At 44.7% G+C, this 17,939-nt stretch overlaps 1 protein-coding gene across 1 annotated transcript in view; it reads right to left on the bottom strand.

Moving 5' to 3' along the window:
* The window catches only part of LOC141182697 (uncharacterized), a 67,039-nt gene that overhangs the window by 4,098 nt on the left and 45,002 nt on the right, over nt 1-17,939 (bottom strand). The gene's annotated exons all lie outside the window — the stretch shown is intronic.

Here is a 17,939-nt window from a genome sequence, read left to right as displayed (position 1 = left end):
CAGGGCAGCGCGATGGGGCAGGACAGCGCGATGGGGCAGGACAGCACAGTGGAGCAGGGCAGCGTGGTGGAGCAGGGCAGAGCAGTGCAGCAGGGCAGCGCGGTGGAGCAGGGCAGCGCGGTGGAGCAGGGCAGCTCGATGGGGCAGGGCAGCTCGATGGGGCAGGGCAGCGCGATGGGGCAGGGCAGCACGGTGGGGCACGGCAGTGCGGAGGGGCGGGCAGCGCGATGGGGCAGGGCAGCGCAATGGGGCAGGGCAGTGCGATGGTGCACGGCAGCACGGTGGAGCAGAGCAGCGCGGAGGGGCAGGGCAGCGCGGTGGAGCAGGGCAGCACGGAGGGGCAGGGCAGCGCGGTGGAGCAGAGCAGCGCGGTGGAGCTGTATGGTAATGAACGTTGAAGCCCTGCCATTAAACCAGATGCAAGCCTGAATTTATTAATCTATGTGCAATGACATAATCTAAAATTATGTCATTCAGTTGAAGCGGTGTAGGAATTTTGTTACACAGGCTGCATCTGCCTTTAGCAGCAGTGGCTGAGTGGCATTTAAATAGTTAGGTACACATCGCTTTCCCCCCATGAGTTATTATTGCAGCTGTGGATCTGGTAAAGTCCCCCGTGGCCGCCATGTTGGTCCCCAGTGGCTCCCAATGCGCGGACTGCGTACAGAAGACACTGACTGTATGATGTCAGCCAGGTAAGTTTCATTCTGAAACTCTGCGGCGTTTTAGAGAAATACATACTTTAACAGACTAGTCGGACTGGCGGGTTCCCGGCGGTTTCTCTCCGCCCACTGTCTTAGATTGACAGGCCTCTGACAACGTGATCTATTACTTGTATATGGGGAATTATTTTTGCATAACGAGCTGTGGTTTTTAACCCCTTTAAAGCCCAAGACGTACTAATACGCGTCAGTGCCCTGGGCTTTAAGAGCCTGACCCGTATTAGTACGTCATCGCGATTGCGCGCGCACACAGGCTGTGCGTTCGCGATCGCCGCCGGGTGTCAGCTGATTGTCACAGCTGACACCCGGTACTATGTGCAGGGAGCGGTCCCGCACCGCTCCCAGCACATTAACCCCCGCAATGCTGAAATCGAAGTCGATTGCAGCATTGCAGTGGCTAAGAGGAGGTGATCGGTATACTCACCTCCTCTTCCGGCCTCCAGCGCTGTCTGCCGTGGCTTCCAGGATGTTGCCATGGGGACCCGATGTTGTCATGACAACATCCGGGTCACCAAACAGCAGGAAGATTTTTTGGACATGCGCAGTGCATCTCCAAACTATCTTCTCCCTGTCCAGCGCTGACTGCCTGCATGGCACAGGGATGGTGCTCCATCCCTATGCTATGCAGGCAATCAGAAAAAAAAATAAATAATAAACAAAGCAAAAAACAATGCTTTATCATCATACCGCCAAACAAAAAATGGAATAAAACGCGATCAAAAAGACGAATATAAAAAAAATAAAAATGGTACCGCTGAAAACGTCATCTCGTCCCGCAAAAAACAAGCTGCCATACGGCTCCATCAGCCGAAAAATAAAAAAGTTATAGCTCTCAGAATAAAGCAATGCAAAAAAATATTTTTTTCTATAAAATAGCTTTTATTGTGTAAAAGCGCCAAAACATAAAAAACAATATAAATGTGGTACCGCTGTAAACGTACTGACCCGAAGAATAAAGCTGCCTTATCAATTTTACCACACGCGGAACAGCATAAAAAAATGTAAAAGATCAATTCCTGAATTGTTGTTTTTTGTTTATTCTGCCTCCCAAAAGCTGGAATAGAAAGCGATCAAAAAATGTCACATGCCCGAAAATGGCACCTATAAAAACGTCAACTCATCCCGCAAAAAACAAGCCGTCACATGACTCTGTAGGCCAAAATATGGCGATGCAAAAACTAGATTTTACAAATCTTTTAGTGTGTGACAGCTGTCAATTATAAAAACCCGATATGATTCTGGTATCGCTGTAATTGCACCGACCCGAAGAATAAAGTAATCTCATCACTTATACCGCACGAGGAACGGCGTAAAAAATAAACGCTAGGGCTGGGGTTAGGGTTGTGCTAATGTTATGGTTGGTGTTGTTTTTTTTTCAAAAGTAAAAAAAAAAAAAAAAAGATAATGATATGGCAACTAGTGTTGAACGCAAGTGCTCGCTACTTGAATTTGAATCGGGTGCTCGAGTATGCACTGAGTATCGCGGGTGCTCGAGTCTCCGCCCCATATGCTTCGTGGCCAAAAAAACCTTGCGGGGATTGCTTGCCATGCACGAGCGATCCCCAAATGTTTTTATTGGGGTGTCTAATAACCGTGAATCATGCGGGCGGGGACACGAGCATTTCACTTGAGCACCCGTGATACATGGTGCATACCTGAGTACCCGATGCAAACTCAAGTAGCGAGCACTTGCGCTCAAAGAGTAATGACAACTTATTCAATATGATGACCTAATGTTATCAAATTCTGTGTCGTACCTCTGGGTTCAAAATGTTCACTATACACCTTAATAAAATCCTTGAGGGGTATAGTTTCCAAAATGGGGTCACTTGTGGGGGAGCTTCACTGTTTAGGCACATCAGGGGCTCTCCAAATGCGACATGGTGTCCGCTAACAAATTGAATGGAAAATCGGCTCAAATTGTTAGCGGACACCATGTTGCGTTTGGAGAGCCCCTGTGTGCCTAAACATTGGATTTCCCTGACAAGTGACCCCATTTTGGAAACTAGACCACCCAAGGCACCTATCTAGATGCATAGTGAGCACTTGGAACCCCCAGGTGCTTCACAAATTGATTCGTAAAAATGAAAAAATGTGTTTTTTTTTCCACTTTCTCATTTTTACGAATCAATTTGTGAAGCACCTGGGGGTTCCAAGTGCTCACTATGCATCTAGATAGGTGCCTTGGGGGGTCTAGTTTCCAAAATGGGGTCACTTGTGGGGGAGCTCCAATGTTTAGGCACACAGGGGCTCTCCAAATGCAACATGGTGTCCGCTAATTATTCAAGCAAATTTTACAATCAAAAAGTCAAATGGCGCTCCTTCCCTTCCGAGCCCTGCCGTGCGCCCAAACAGTGTTTTTTCCCCACATATGGTGTATCTGCGTGCCCAGGGGAAATTGCACAACAAATTTTGGGGTCCATTTTTTCTTGTTACCCCTGCGAAAATAAAAAAATTGGGTCTAAAGTAACATTTTTGTGAAAAAAGTTAAATGTTCATTTTTTTCTTCCACATTCCAAAAATTCCTGTGAAGCACCTGAAGGGTTAATAAAGTTCTTGAATGTGGTTTTGAGCACCTTGAGGGGTGCAGTTTTTAGAATGGTGTCACTTTTGGGTATTTTCTGTCATAAAGACCTCTCAAAGTGACTTCAAATGTGATGTGGTCCCTAGAAAAATGGTTTTGTAAATTTTGTTGAAAATGAGAAATCGCTGGTCAACTTTTAACCCTTATAGCGCCATAACAAAAAAAAATTGGGGCTCCAAAATTGTGCTGATGTAAAGTAAACATGTGGGAAATGTTATTTATTAAGTATTTTGTGTGACATATCTCTCTGATTTAAGGGCATAAAAATTCAAATTTTGAAAATTGCAAAATTTTCAAAATTTTCGCCAAATTTCTGTTTTTTTCACAAATAAACGCAAGTGATATCGAAGAAATTTTACCACAATCATGAAGTACAATATGTCACGAAAAAACAATCTCAGAATCAGGGAGATCCGTTGAAGCGTTCCAGAGTAATTACCTCATAAAGTGACAGTGGTCAGAATTGTAAAAATTGGCCTGGTCATTAACGTGCAAACCACCCTCGGGGCTAAAGGGGTTAATGGTGTTTTTTTGTGTTTTGGTCACTTTTTGATTTTTTTTTTATTATGCAGAATAAGCAAAAGCTGCAATTCAGACATAGTCTTTTTTTAAGTCTGTTCATCATGCTACATAAATATTGAAATAGTTTTATACATACAAGTTGTTATGGAAATGGTGATACCAAATATGCCAGGTTTCTTTTTCTTCTTTCAAATTAAGCTATTTTTTATGGGCAGAATTGGGCATTTGGGGATTTTTTTCTTGCATTGTTTAACACTTTTTTTAGACTTTATTTTCAGAATAATATAATTAATTATTGAGATAATACAGTGCAGAACCAGAAAATTTCACCCAGCATTTCGATTTTTGTTCTCAGATTTTTCATTATAAAGTCTTACCGATAACAGGATTATGACCGCACCATGAGCGAGGGGATCCGCACTTCAAGGACAGGAAACCTACAGGCTTAAAAGGTTGGCACCTCTCCTCCGCATCAGTTGGATTACAGAGCACGATAGGACCTCCATTGGTTGTTGCCAAAACACAAATCTTACCCGCACCACAAATCACAACTAAAACTGTGAACTTATAACACTAGTGAAAGAAGTGCTCACACACACATGACGGGAGGGATTATAAGGGTGCTGTCATGGGTTCCGAAAAAAAACACATTACTGGTAAGTAACTAAGACTCACCCATGACAGCACCATGACAGAATTATAGAGAAAATTAAGAATTTAGGGATTGACCACAGCCTGGAGCACCCTTCTTTCAAAGGTGAGGCCACGCCATCAAATGAAGATTGGCTACTTGTGGATGGTGAATTGGCCCCAGAGAGGAGATTTGGAATCTGCGGGAGGACCCACGAGTCAGTGACAGACATTGTCCTCAACCATGAAAAGCCCCTGACATGATGACTCTGTAGGAACACAAGGAGTCTTCTTACTGCCAACTCAACTGCAAGTAATTCCTTCAAGTTTGAGGAAAAAACTCTCTCGTCCCCTTGTCCAAAAGCCCTGGTTTACTACGTCTTCTGGATGAGCCCCCCAATCCCTGTGACTCACATCCGTGGTGAACAACTGTGTGACTTTATTTACCCAGGGAGCCCACCTGGACAGATTAGTGACATCCAGCCACCAAAGGAGGGACTGCATTGACATTGGGGATAGCGTCATCCTTCATTCCAGGTGTCCTCTAAAGGAAATGTCATTTCTTAACACATCCTACTGCAAGGCTCTAGTATGGAACTGGGCTCACAAGACTGCCGGAATGCATGAAGTTAGAAACCTAGAAGGGACACAGCGCTTCTAAGGGACAGGATGGGGAATTTCAGGGCCCTTAACATCCGGCCTCGGATCTTTTCTATCGCCTGGGAAATGATACTCCTGCACCAGCAGAAACCCAAAATAGTCCTGTATTTTTAGGGGCTCTATCTTTGACTTTTTAAGGTTCAATAGGAAACCTAAACATTCTTAGGTGGATATCACCTCCTGTAACTGACTAGTGCAATGCCGGGTCGAATTGAATACAACCAGAAAATTATACAAATACAGGATAATCAATACATTCTTCTCCCGGAGATGGGCCATCACCTCTTCTGGGAATTGCAGATTTTACACATTCCATTTTGAATGAAAGGATTATCAGGAATTGAATAAAGCCCTTCAAATTTATTATCATCCTGAAAGAGCAGTCTGGTTTCTTGATTAGAAAGAGAGGGGATTAAAACCCCTTCCCTCTTTCTGACACTGAAACTTCTAATAGGACAGCCTTCTGTACCAGCTGAGACTTCGGCCTCTGGGGCCCGTTGCTCTGCTGACAAAGACCTAGAGGGTATTACCACGAATCTTCCATGCGGGATTGAGTGGAACTCCATTTCTAGACCGGATTTTATCAGGCCGAGAATCCAACTGTTTCCCAATATTTTTTCCCAGGCCGGGAAGAAGGACGAAAGTCTCCCCCCACCTGGGCTGGAAATCACTGACTTTTTGTAATCCTGGGAAGAGGTTCCGAACATGAAGCTGTTACCTTTTCTTCTTTGATCTTTCCATTTGTCTTGATCTGTGGAGGTCTTCCTGCGAGTGAACCTTCTTTTCCGGAAGGATCGCTTGTAGGCTGGAATGGACAAGTTAGGATATCCCTTTTTAGCATTGCCAGCCTTTTCTAAAGCTGGGCCAAATAGGTGTTCCCCCTCACACGGAATGGCACACAGTCTCATTCTAGCCTGGAGTTTCCCTGGCCAACATTTTAACCATAAGGCTATGTGCCCACGTTGCAGAAATGAAGCAGAAAATTTCTGCTTCATTTCTGCAAGTCCTCTCCCGGAAAAACGCATGCGGAATTCCGCATGCGTTTATTGCGCGTTTATCGTGCGTTTTCCACATGCGGAATTGCCTTGCGTTTTTAATGCATTGCACAAGGCAATTCCGCATGCGGAATTAATGAACATGCTGCGGATTTTTGAACGCAGCATAAACGCTGCGGAAAAATCCGCAGCATGGGCATAGGACTTGCGGATTCTCATTGGGGACCATGGGGTGCGGATTAACAAGCGTTTTACAAGCGTTTACGCTGCGTAAATTCCGCATCAAAAATGCTTGTAATCCGCAACGTGGGCACGCAGCCTCAGTGTTTGAAATGGCTGCTGACCTTGCAGCTAAACAAACTTGAATCCGCCGAAGCGAAGATAGAAAAGCTGCAGCCCCTCGCATAAGTGGGACAGTGGCCAAGATATTGTGTCTTGACATTGTGTCTTTTAACTGGGTTTCCAGATGATCCAACCAGATGATTAAGGATCTGGCTGTACATGTAACAGCCATTGTTGGCTCTAGAGCACCAGTCAACATCTCCCATGTACATCTAAGCCGCCTTTACTATGGCCGCATCCAGTTTTGGGACTTTGTCCTTGTTTGACAAGGAAGGCTCATCCAAGGGATATCTCCTCTTAATTGATGGGGGAAGGGAGCCTCTCTTTTCAGATCTTTTCCATTCCCTCTAAATTATGGGGCAGATTTTTTCATTCATAAGAAATGACCTATGCTTTTTTTGGTCCAAGCCTTCAAACATAATGTTCTGAACTGATTTCTCGAGTTTTGACTCGACTATCCCCATTGTGGTCCAAACTGCCTTTACGAGTTTGTCCATCTCATCTATAGGAAAACAAAGAATGCCAGCGATACCGTCTGAGGAGGATTCGTCATCATTATTTGAAACGCTAGACACATGTAACCCCGGGACCACTGGCTAGCCCTTTTGGCTCTTCTTACCTCTATGAACCTCTTCCTGGGAAAGAGATTTAAGGGACTTCCGCCATGATAATTGATCTTAAATCGGTGGCAGAGTTAGTGGTCTCCTCCGCTACTGTCTGCTCTATACAAGACTGGCAACGTTTTTTTTTGGTTGGAGTCAGGCAATAGATTTCTGCAAAGCGCACACTCTTTGCGGTTAGACTTTGCTGTACACTTCTTTCCCTGGCAATAACTGACAAAAAAGGGAAAGGCTACATCACTGAGTGAACTTTCACAAAGATCACTTACCAGTGTGAGGCAATCAAATAGTACGAGATTTAGAGGGGAACCCACCTCAGCCAAAAGACCATCTCTAGAGGCCGAAAACTCGTTTACTTTCCTGGAGCTCCTCTGACTGGATCTGCCACTGCCCGCAGACCTCCGTCTCTCACAGACACTGCCACCAAAACTACTGCTACGGGGTCGACGCTGTTCCGCCTGCTTCTGGGGCTTCTTATCAGGCGGCTGCTGCGGCTCAGTGATATCTATTATTCTGGAGGGAACAATGAGCAAGGAAGCACCGATCCATGCTCCTGCCGTCATTTAGAAGCTGGAGAAACGCTATTCCCCACCTCTACAGGCCCACACACTTCCGGTCAAGTGGCTGCGCTATCTGGGCACGCCTCGGCCGCTGCTAACATGCTGTTCTGGCACATCCTGGCATCAAACACGCCTTCTTCGCATCAGAGAGGCGCGCCTTCAGACCGGAAAACGCCAGCTGGCATGAATTCCAAGTAAGCACTGCACATGCTGCTGCCCTGTATCTCGCTTCTAGGTGCGTGCCAACACCCGATGAGCCAAGCCATCCTCGCCTGGGATGCTGCTCACCTGCACCCGCACACAACCGTGAAAGTCCTCCTGGACCCACTGTGGAGCTTCTAGGGACCCTGCACTGGCCGAGGCAGGGAAAATACCGCTGCCTGAACCGTCCGTCTGGGCCTGGGAGAATGATCTTCCGGTACAAAGGTTCACTCATCAAGGACAGGAAAACAACTGATCTGTGGGAGAGGTGCTGCCCTTTTAAGCCTGTGGGTATCCTGTTCTGGAAGGATGAATCGCCTCTCTCGTGGTGCTGTCATGGGTGATCGATAAAATTCATTTTATATAATTCATATTTTATTTTACATAATGCATCTAGTAGTGCGGGTCCTAGGTAAAATAGGAGGCAGGTCAGTGACGGCACAGTGAGCTGTCATAAGAGCATACAGATGAATATGTAAGCAGCGCACCAGATAAGCGCCCCCCACAGGCCGCCCCGAAGCATATTATTATCTCCAAATTGAAAGTAAAGATTACACAAGAACCACAAAACGGATTTCATCAAACAAGGTATCGTATTAACCAGTGTAATGTCACCCACCAGACAGTGTATGTAGTTTACTGAGCACAATCCTGCTGACAGGTGCGCTTTAAGTTTACGAACTCATTCCAGATATTTTTGACCTGCAGCACTTGCCACAAGAACAGTATCCATGTCGGTGTAACATAAAAATCATTTAAGTGGCAGTATTCTTTAACCCCTTTACTCCCGAAGGCTGTTTGCACGTTAATGACGGGCAAATTTTTACAGTTCTGACCAGTGCCACTTTATGAGGTAATAACTCTGGAACTCTTCAACGGATCAGACTGATTCCAATATTGTTTTTTCATGACATATTGTACTTCATGATAGTGGCAACATTTATTCGATATGACCTGCGTTTATTTGTGAAAAAAAATCTGAAAATAAGTCAGAAAATTTTGATAATTTCGCAATTTTCTAAATTTGAATTTTCATGCCCTTAAATCAGAGAAATATGTTACACAAAATAGTTAATAAATAAAAGTTGGCACATGTCAACTTTACATCAGCACAATTTTGGAACCCAATTTTTTTTTTGTTAGGAAGTTATAAGGGTTAATAGTTGACCAGCAATTTCTCATTTTTCCAACAAAATTTACAAAACTACTTTTTTTTTAGGGCCCACATCACATTTAAAGTGATTTTGAGGGGCCTTTATGACAGAAAATACCCAAAAGTGACACCATTCTAAAAACTGCACCCCTCAAGGTGCTCAAAACCATATTCAAAAAGTTTATTAACCCTTCAGGTGCTTCACAGGAATTTTAGGAATGTGGAAGAAAACAATGAACATTTAACTTTTTTTCACAAAAATGTTAATTTAGACCCAAATTTATTTATTTTCGCAAGGGTGACTGGAAAAAATTGACCGCAAAATTTGTTGTGCAATTTTTCCTGAGCACGCCGATACCACATAGGTGGGGGAAAACCACTGTTTGAGCGCACGAAGGGAAGATGCGCCATTTGACTTCTTGAACGTAAAATTTGCTTAAATAATTAGCAGATGACATGTCGCGTTTGGAGAGTCCCTGAAGTGTCGAAACAGTGGAAACTGCCCACAACGGACACCATTTTGGAAACTAGACCCCCTCAAGGAACTTCTCTAGATGTGTGGTGAGCACCCTAAACCCCCAGGTGCTTCACAGAAGTTTATAACGTAGAGCCGTGAAAATAAAAAAAAATTAACTTTTTCCACAAAAATTATATTTTAGCCCCAATTTTTTTATTTTCACAGGGGTAAGAGGAGAAAATTGACCCCAAAACCTGTTGTGCAATTTCTTCTGAGTACGCAGATACCCCATATATGGGGAAAATACACTGGGCGCACGGCAGAGTTCAGAAGGAGAGGATCACTGTGTGACTTTTTGAACTCAAAATTGTCTGGAATCAAGAGGGGACGCCATGTAGCGTTTGGGGAGCCCCTGATGCGCCTATATAGTGGAAACCCCCCAAGTGACCCCATTTTGAAAACTAGAACCCTTAAGGATTTTATCAAGGGGTATAGTGAACATTTTGAACCCAGAGGTACGACACAGAATTTGATAACATTAGGTCATCATATTGAATAAGTTGTCATTAGTCTTGAGTGCAAGTGCTCGCTACTTGAGTTTGCATCGGGTACTAGAGTATGCACCATGTATCGCGGGTGCTCGAGTGACATGTGCGAGTCTCCGCCCCGCATGTTTCACGGTTGTTAAGATACCCAAAAAAAACATGTGGGGATCGCTCGTGCATGGCAGGCAATCCCCGCAAGGTTTTTTTGGCCGCGAAGCATATGGGGCAGAAACTCGAGCATGTTACTAGAGCACCCGCGATACTCGGTGTATACTCGAGCACCTGATGCAAACTCAAGTAGCGAGCACTTGTGCTCAACACTAGTCATCATTTTTTTCTTTACTTTTAAAAAAATCATAACCCCAACACAACCCTAACCCCAACCCTAACACAACCCTAAACCTAGCACAACCCTAACCCTAACACAAACCTAACCCTAACACAACCCTAACTCTAGCACAACCCTAACTCTAGAGTTTATTTTTTTCACCGTTCCTCGTGCGGTATAAGTGATTAGACAACTTTATTCTTCAGGTCGGTGCGATTACAGCGATACCAGATTCATATCGGATTTCTATATTTGGCAGCTGTCACACCCTAAAAGGCAGAAAAATAATTTTTCCATATTTCGGCTGAAGAGTCATGTAAGGGCTTGTTTTTTGCGGCACAAGTTGACGCTTTTCTTGGTTCCGTTTTCGAGCATGTGACATTTTCTGATCGCTTTCTATTCTGATTTTTGGGAGGCAGAATAAACAAAAACCAACAATTCAGGAAGTGCTTTTTTTTTTTTTTTTTTTTTTTTTTTTTTTAAGCCATTCCGCGTGTGGTAAAATTTATTCTTCGGGTCAGTACGTTTACAGCGGTACCACTTTTTTTTTTTTTTTTTTTATGGTTTGGGGCTTTTATACAATAAAAACTATTTTATATAAAAAAAAATTGTTTTGTATCACTTTATTCAGAGGGTTATAACTTTTTTATTTTTCGGCTGATGGAGCTGTATCGTGGCTTGTTTTTTGCAGGACAAACATTCGTCTTTATGATCGCGTTTTATTTCATTTTTTGTTTGGCAGTTTTTCTTTGCTTTTTATTTTTTTACCGTGTTCACTAAAGGGGTTAACTAGTGGGACAGTTTTATAGGTCAGGTCGTTCTGGATGTGGCGATACCAAATGTGTGTACTTTTAATGTTTTTTTTTTTTATAATAATATTTATTTATGGGTACAGTATTTTTATATTTTCATTATTTTTAATTTTTTTTAATATTTTTACAATTTTTACCCACTTTCTGGCACTTTTTTAATTACTTTTACAATTTGTCCCGCTATGGGACTTTCACTTCTTGAAGCCTGATCACTTGCATAGCATAGAGATGCAGGAGCATCTCTGCGCTATGCAGGCTGTCAGTCCTGCACTGGCACAAGTTAGTTAGAACGTGCACTGAGAACGATCTAACTAACTTGCTGATGCCTGGTGACCCGGATGTCGTCATGACCATGGCAACTACCGGACCCAGCAGACACAGCACGGGATCCTGGATACAAGGTAAGAGGGGTTACCTCCCCTTGCTCCCGGAATGCAGCAATCGACTTAGATCGCAGCATTTTGGGGGTTAATGTACCGCTGTGGGATCGCTCCTGGCACATATTATCGGGGGTTAGCCATAAGGCCCAGGGCACAGAGATGTACTATTACTGACATTGTCAGTAAGGGGTTAATAAACAATTAATATAAAGATTACAAATCCGGACAGGACACAGATTCTTACATGTAATACAATTTTTTTAAATCTGAGACTTCTCTGCATTTAGTGGTTACTACTCACCTGGGTGGTCATATGTGGGAATCTCCTCTTTACACCACTCATCACCCCTCACATATGTCTCTGTAGTATTAATATAGGTCAGATCTTCACCCTGAAACAAATATTGTAGAAGTCACAGACAGATGGAGAAGTCCCATCTATGATCAGCTCTAATCCTGCCATCTCCACCGTTCTCATTACACAAATAGAAAACATATAATACTGGTGGATAAAACAAGACTGAGCACAAGACCCTCACAGCCGTCTACACATCATAGGGGAGATCTCATGACACCTTCTCTCCATCTACCTGATGATCCTGAGGAACATTGGGGTCTTCTTGTTTACAGTCCTGTGGAAGAAGAGGACGGGGACATCTCTCTGGTGTTGTCCTCTTACTGGATAGATCTGGAGGAAACACATACAGGGACTGAATTCATTCTTTACTTACAGATAATTATAGGCCGTGTGTATTTAGTCCTGTCTATTACCTGGTGATGTGAGGGGCTGGGGAACCTCCATCATGACGTCCTTGTACAGATCTTTGTGTCCTTCTAAATACTCCCACTCCTCCATGGAGAAATAGACAGCGACATCCTGACACCTTATAGGAACCTGACACATACAATGATACCATCATCCCCCCGATCCCTTCATAGCGTTACTGTATAATGTCCCAGCATTCCCAGCAGTGTCACCTCTCCAGTCAGCAGCTCAATCATCTTGTAGGTGAGTTCTAGGATCTTCTGGTCATTGATGTCATCATGTATCAGGGGGTGAGGTGGAGGCCTCGTGATTAATCTCTGGTTATGGAGATACACATTCATAAATCTCATTACAGACATTTCCAGAGTCCTCACCTCTCCAGTTCTGTCCATCTGTTATTTCCATAGATAAGAATGATGTAATGTGACGTCATCAGAATCTCTCACCTCTCCAGTAAGCCGGAAGAGGATCTCTAGGGTGAGGTGTAATATCCTCTCCGCCATCTTGTCTCTGTCCATATCCATCTTTGACAGGAAAATTCTCTTCTATAGAAGCTCTTCACTGAGGGGATCTGATATTGTAGAGACCTGAATGAGAAGATGAGAAGATGTAACGTCATCAATAATTCTATGTAATAATACAATTACTGATTCTGGTATAAAGCAGTAATCTGTGGATCTGATCCTGGATGATGCTGGAAGAAGAAGTGGATTTTTATGGCGGCCATTAATGACCTTTGCTCTGAGGACCGGAGGAGGTTCGGCCTGAGCGCTGCACTCGTGGTGTGAACACGGACATAGTCGATTATTTAGGGATATTCTCTTGTTCTTCCCTCCGGTGATTTGTGGACTAAACTCGTTCATTCAAGAGAACAGGTCCAAGAAAAAGAACGGACTGTCCACGGACCATATCTGAGCCGGTGTCTGAGCAGAGCGGTGACGGACTGCTCCTGCCAGTGACTCTGCGGCTCCTGATGAGTCACGTAGACGGAGCAGCGGTTTCTCTTTGGCTCTGCTTTCTTGATGGGAAGTGACTGACGCCATCACACTGATTGTCAGCTGCCTCCCTGCAAGCAGCCAGCGGTCAATCAGAGGGATGATTTATTTCACCATGCAAGAAAAACAGACACAAAATAGACACACGAGTGTGAATAATGGCTAATCCTGATAGGGAGTAATGGAGACGGCACATACCTCCACCTGCAGAGCCGCCACCACATATATGGCTGCTCTGTGCGCACAGGACCTGTGATGAGGTCACAGGAGGGGAGGAGTCAGGGGTCACATGATCAGGGGCCTCAGTGGATGCAGGACTCTGCTGTGCTGGTTGTCATGATGCTGGATGAGCTGAAGTTTATGTGTGGGGTCAGGAGGGGTTTACAGTGTGGATGTAGCAGAGCCGCGTGTGTACGAGGTGTACGAAGCAGAGCCGCGTGTGTACGAGGTGTACGGAGCAGAGCCGCGTGTGTACGAGGTGTACGGAGCAGAGCCGCGTGTGTACGAGGTGTACGAAGCAGAGCCGTGTGTGTACGAGGTGTACGGAGCAGAGCCGCGTGTGTACGAGGTGTACGGAGCGGAGCCGCGCGCGTACGAGGCGTACGGAGCGGAGCCGCGCGCGTACGAGGCGTACGGAGCGGAGCCGCGCGCGTACGAGGCGTACGGAGCGGAGCCGCGCGCGTACGAGGCGTACGGAGCGGAGCCGCGCGCGTACGAGGCGTACGGAGCGCAGCCGCGCGCGTAGGAGGCGTACAGAGCGCAGCCGCGCGCGTAGGAGGCGTACAGAGCGCAGCCGCGTGCGTAGGAGGCGTACAGAGCGCAGCCGCGTGCGTAGGAGGCGTACAGAGCGCAGCCGCGTGCGTAGGAGGCGTACAGAGCGCAGCCGCATGTGTTTGAGGGGTACAGTGCGGAGCCGCGCCTGTACGAGGTGTACGGAGTGGAGCTGCGTGTGTAAAATTAGAATATCATCAAAAAGTTAATTTATTTCAGTTCTTCAATACAAAAAGTGAAACTCATATTATATAGAGTCATTACACACAGAGTGATCTATTTCAAGTGTTTATTTCTAGACCCTGCTGGCGCTCCTGTGGATATTATGGGAATCCTTGTGAGTTTGAAAAGAACCACCTTATGACCTACTTTTTCTTTAAAAAATGGGGTGGTTTTATTTTCTTAAAAAAAAAATGTATATATTTAAAAACAAGATATCGTGAAGAAATTATCACATATACCGGATATCTTAATGCACAAATCACCATGCGTTTCTGCTTAAAAAAAAACCTTCATCAGGTGCATAAAGAGGAGTGTATCTCTCAAACTTTTTAGACTCAAATGTTCTTGAACACCGTTTACACCCATCAGTACCAGCACATGCCTGGCCCTTCCTCTGTTCGTCCAACACCACCATCCATCCAGCAACATTCACATATGACTACCCTCATGCCTGTGGAGGCTACTGGTGGGCCAACATTTTGTGAGCCTCAGCCCTACACTCTGCCTGCAAGGCATCAGACACCTGTGCCCCAACAATTTGGACTTCACAAGCCTCTGCCAAGATCCCAACAAGCTAATCCATCTCAAACATGTCAGCCACATTACAACCACACAAAATTATACACAGCCTGGTGTGGCAGCTCACCAATACGCAGCCCCTCATAATTACTCACATCACACACAAACCACAGACCAAACAAGGTATTCAGCCTCTTTGACACAAGAACATTATCCTACAGACACATCTGTGACACATGCAGCCATACACACACGGGCAAACACCCTCACTCCACCCCCAAACATCTACCGGCCAAACTGACACACTCCTCCAGCCCTGAATGGGGAAGCACACAAAACCCCACAGAGGAATCATTGTCGAATCAGGGTGATTATGTGGATTTATAACTAATGATCCTAAATCTGCTGTATATATTATATATTTATTAATGTTCTTGCAACAATAACAGAATCACATGTGTTGGCTGCATAATAAAAGAACTTGTTCATTTGTTCAGATGGTTAGTTTTTATTTTCATACATACATTATAAAAGAAACGCCAAAAACAAACAAACATAAAATAGCATTGGTGACAGTGTGTTTGTTAGTGTTGTGTGGATGTAGAACATAATGACACCCTGAAAAATATCAAAAACAAATATAAGGTTTCATTAACGTACAACGGGTGTCAAAATAACTCACATGCTCAACAACTTACATGACATTACACCTAATGTGAGAAAATGTGCTACATTCATGGGCCCAGAATGTGTTGCCACTCGGGCCTTATTTAAGCAAGTATAATTACACTAACCTCACAACACAATGTGTGTGATGTTGTATACAGAGTGTGAACTTAAAGTTTCTGTGCTCATTGACGACATATGCAGCAATAAGAAGAATTGTGTGCTAACAGTGGTCCAGTAAGCAGACATGGAATAATTTATGGCAAGATATTGACTAAAAACAACAATAAAAGTACAACATCAGAATGTGTTTTTGTTTTTATATGTAAAACAGGATGAAATCACATAAATCTTGCAAAATTAAAAATAGAGGAGGCTTCTTTTTAAACAAAATGAGTTTGAATCAAACAACGGTAAACTTATGGAAAATTGAAAAATGAGGTATTTGTTATTTTGTCAGGGAAAGAGGAAGCCTTTGCGAAGGGTGTGTAACATTTTCCGCAAACAAAAATAAGGTCGCAACCCACGTGACAGATCCTCATTGTCAATTCAAAAAATCAAACCCTACAATTCTATCTAATGATGGCATGCTTTGAATCACTCCATTTGCCATGGGACACTACCATCTGGTGACCTAAAATAATCACAAAAAATATTCCTGACTCGAAGGCCAGAAGTACCTGCTTGTGGACTACGCGGAATGTCCTGTGGTCTTGGCACGCCTAACATTGTCACATCCTCAACATCTTCCAAGAATGCTTCATGTGTTCTTGCAAAATTATGCAAGAGGATGCTTGGCTTTATGGCTGCCTTAACATTGGCTGGATGGATTTGTATAGGACTCTGAAATATACGCCACTTAGAGGTTAACAATCCAAAAGCACACTCAACAAAACAACGGGATTTTGTCAGTTGCATGTTAAAAATGCGCCTCTGTGTATCCAAACCTCTCTGCGCAAATGGCCTCAAAATATGGCTTGAGAGTGCAAAACCCTCATCAGCAACCATAATAAATGGTGCAGGTGAACCAGAGGCTCCTGGAAGTGCACATGGCTGGGGAAGGTTTACATTCGTTTCAGCAAGCCGCCTAGCAAATCTGGAGGAGCGAAGGATACGAGCATCCGACACACTCCCATAGGCACCAATGTCAGCAATTACAGAACAGTAGTTACTGTCAGCTAAAGCCAGCAGCTCTACTGAGAAAAAAATGTAATTTATTAAAGAATCATGAGCATGAGTTTGGCGGCTTCTTGACACGAATGTGCTTCCCATCTAGTGCACCGATACAATTGGGAAACTGTGCTGCTTCCATGAACCCTGGGCAATCCTCACCCAGTCATGTGTGCTTGGCTGAGGCATCAACCGGCTCTTCAGCTTGTCCCAAATAATATCACAGGTTGAGCGTACAATCTGGGATATCATCGACGTGCCAAGGAGGAACTGGAAATGGTGTGAACTAAATGAATTGCCAGTAGCCAGGAATCTGAAATTAGAAATGCCAAAAATGTTAACACAAAAAGACAGCCATGATGTTAAAAATGCAAAAAAAAAACAATGTCTATATATTGATGTTTAAAATGGGGAATAGAGTGCAAACACTTTATAGGCCGAAATTTCAACCACAACATTTATAATATAACCAGAGATGCGCATCTCTGTCTGAAGCCTTAATAGACTGCGCAAGAAGGACACGCCTGCGCAGTCTGGCTCCAGACAGAAGCACACATGGAGCCGTTACAGGTTAGAGGAATGTGTATGGCGCCGGACATCACGGTATGCGTAGGAACTGAACGCATACGGCCATACTTAACTCACCTAGAGGAGCGTTGCCGCTGCTCCTCTCTTCGCCGCAGACCGGAGCAGGAATCGGCGCATGCACATAGCGCTATCTGGCGCCATTTTACTGAAGACACATTTTCAGTGTGTCTTCAGCAAAATGGCGCCGGACAGCGCGGTATGCGCATGCACGCACTCCGGCGCCGCACTCCTCCCTCCGGCAGAACAGGAGACAGCAGCACTGGAGCACAAGGAAGAAAGGTATAAGTGTTTATTTTTTTGTATGTGTGCAGCGTGAAAGGGATGAAGGGTGCCATACATACAAGGATTGGGGGATGAGAGGGCCACACATACCAGGATTGGGGGTTGAAGGGTACCATGCATACCAGGATTTGGGGTTGAGGGGTACCATGCATACCAGGATTGGGGGATGAGGAGTACCAAGCATACCAGGATTGGGAGGTGAGGGGGCCACACATACCAGGATTGGGAGGTGAGGGGGCCACACATACCAGAATTGGGGGATGAGGAGTACCAAGCATACCAGGATTGGGAGGTGAGGGGGCCACACATACCAGGATTGGGGGATGAGGGGTACCATACATACCAGGATTGGGAAATGAGGAGGGTCATACATACCAGGATTGGGGGGGGTGAGGGGTACCAAGCATACCAGGATTGTGGGGTGAGGAGACCATGCATACAAGGGGTCA

The sequence above is a fragment of the Phyllobates terribilis genome, unplaced genomic scaffold (genome assembly GCF_046119375.1).
Source record: "Phyllobates terribilis strain yellow unplaced genomic scaffold, ASM4611937v1 Scaffold_35__1_contigs__length_13245226, whole genome shotgun sequence".
NCBI classification, from domain to species: domain Eukaryota; kingdom Metazoa; phylum Chordata; class Amphibia; order Anura; family Dendrobatidae; genus Phyllobates; species Phyllobates terribilis.
Note: the sequence above shows the minus strand (reverse complement) of the source record. Positions and strands in the feature narration are given on the sequence as shown.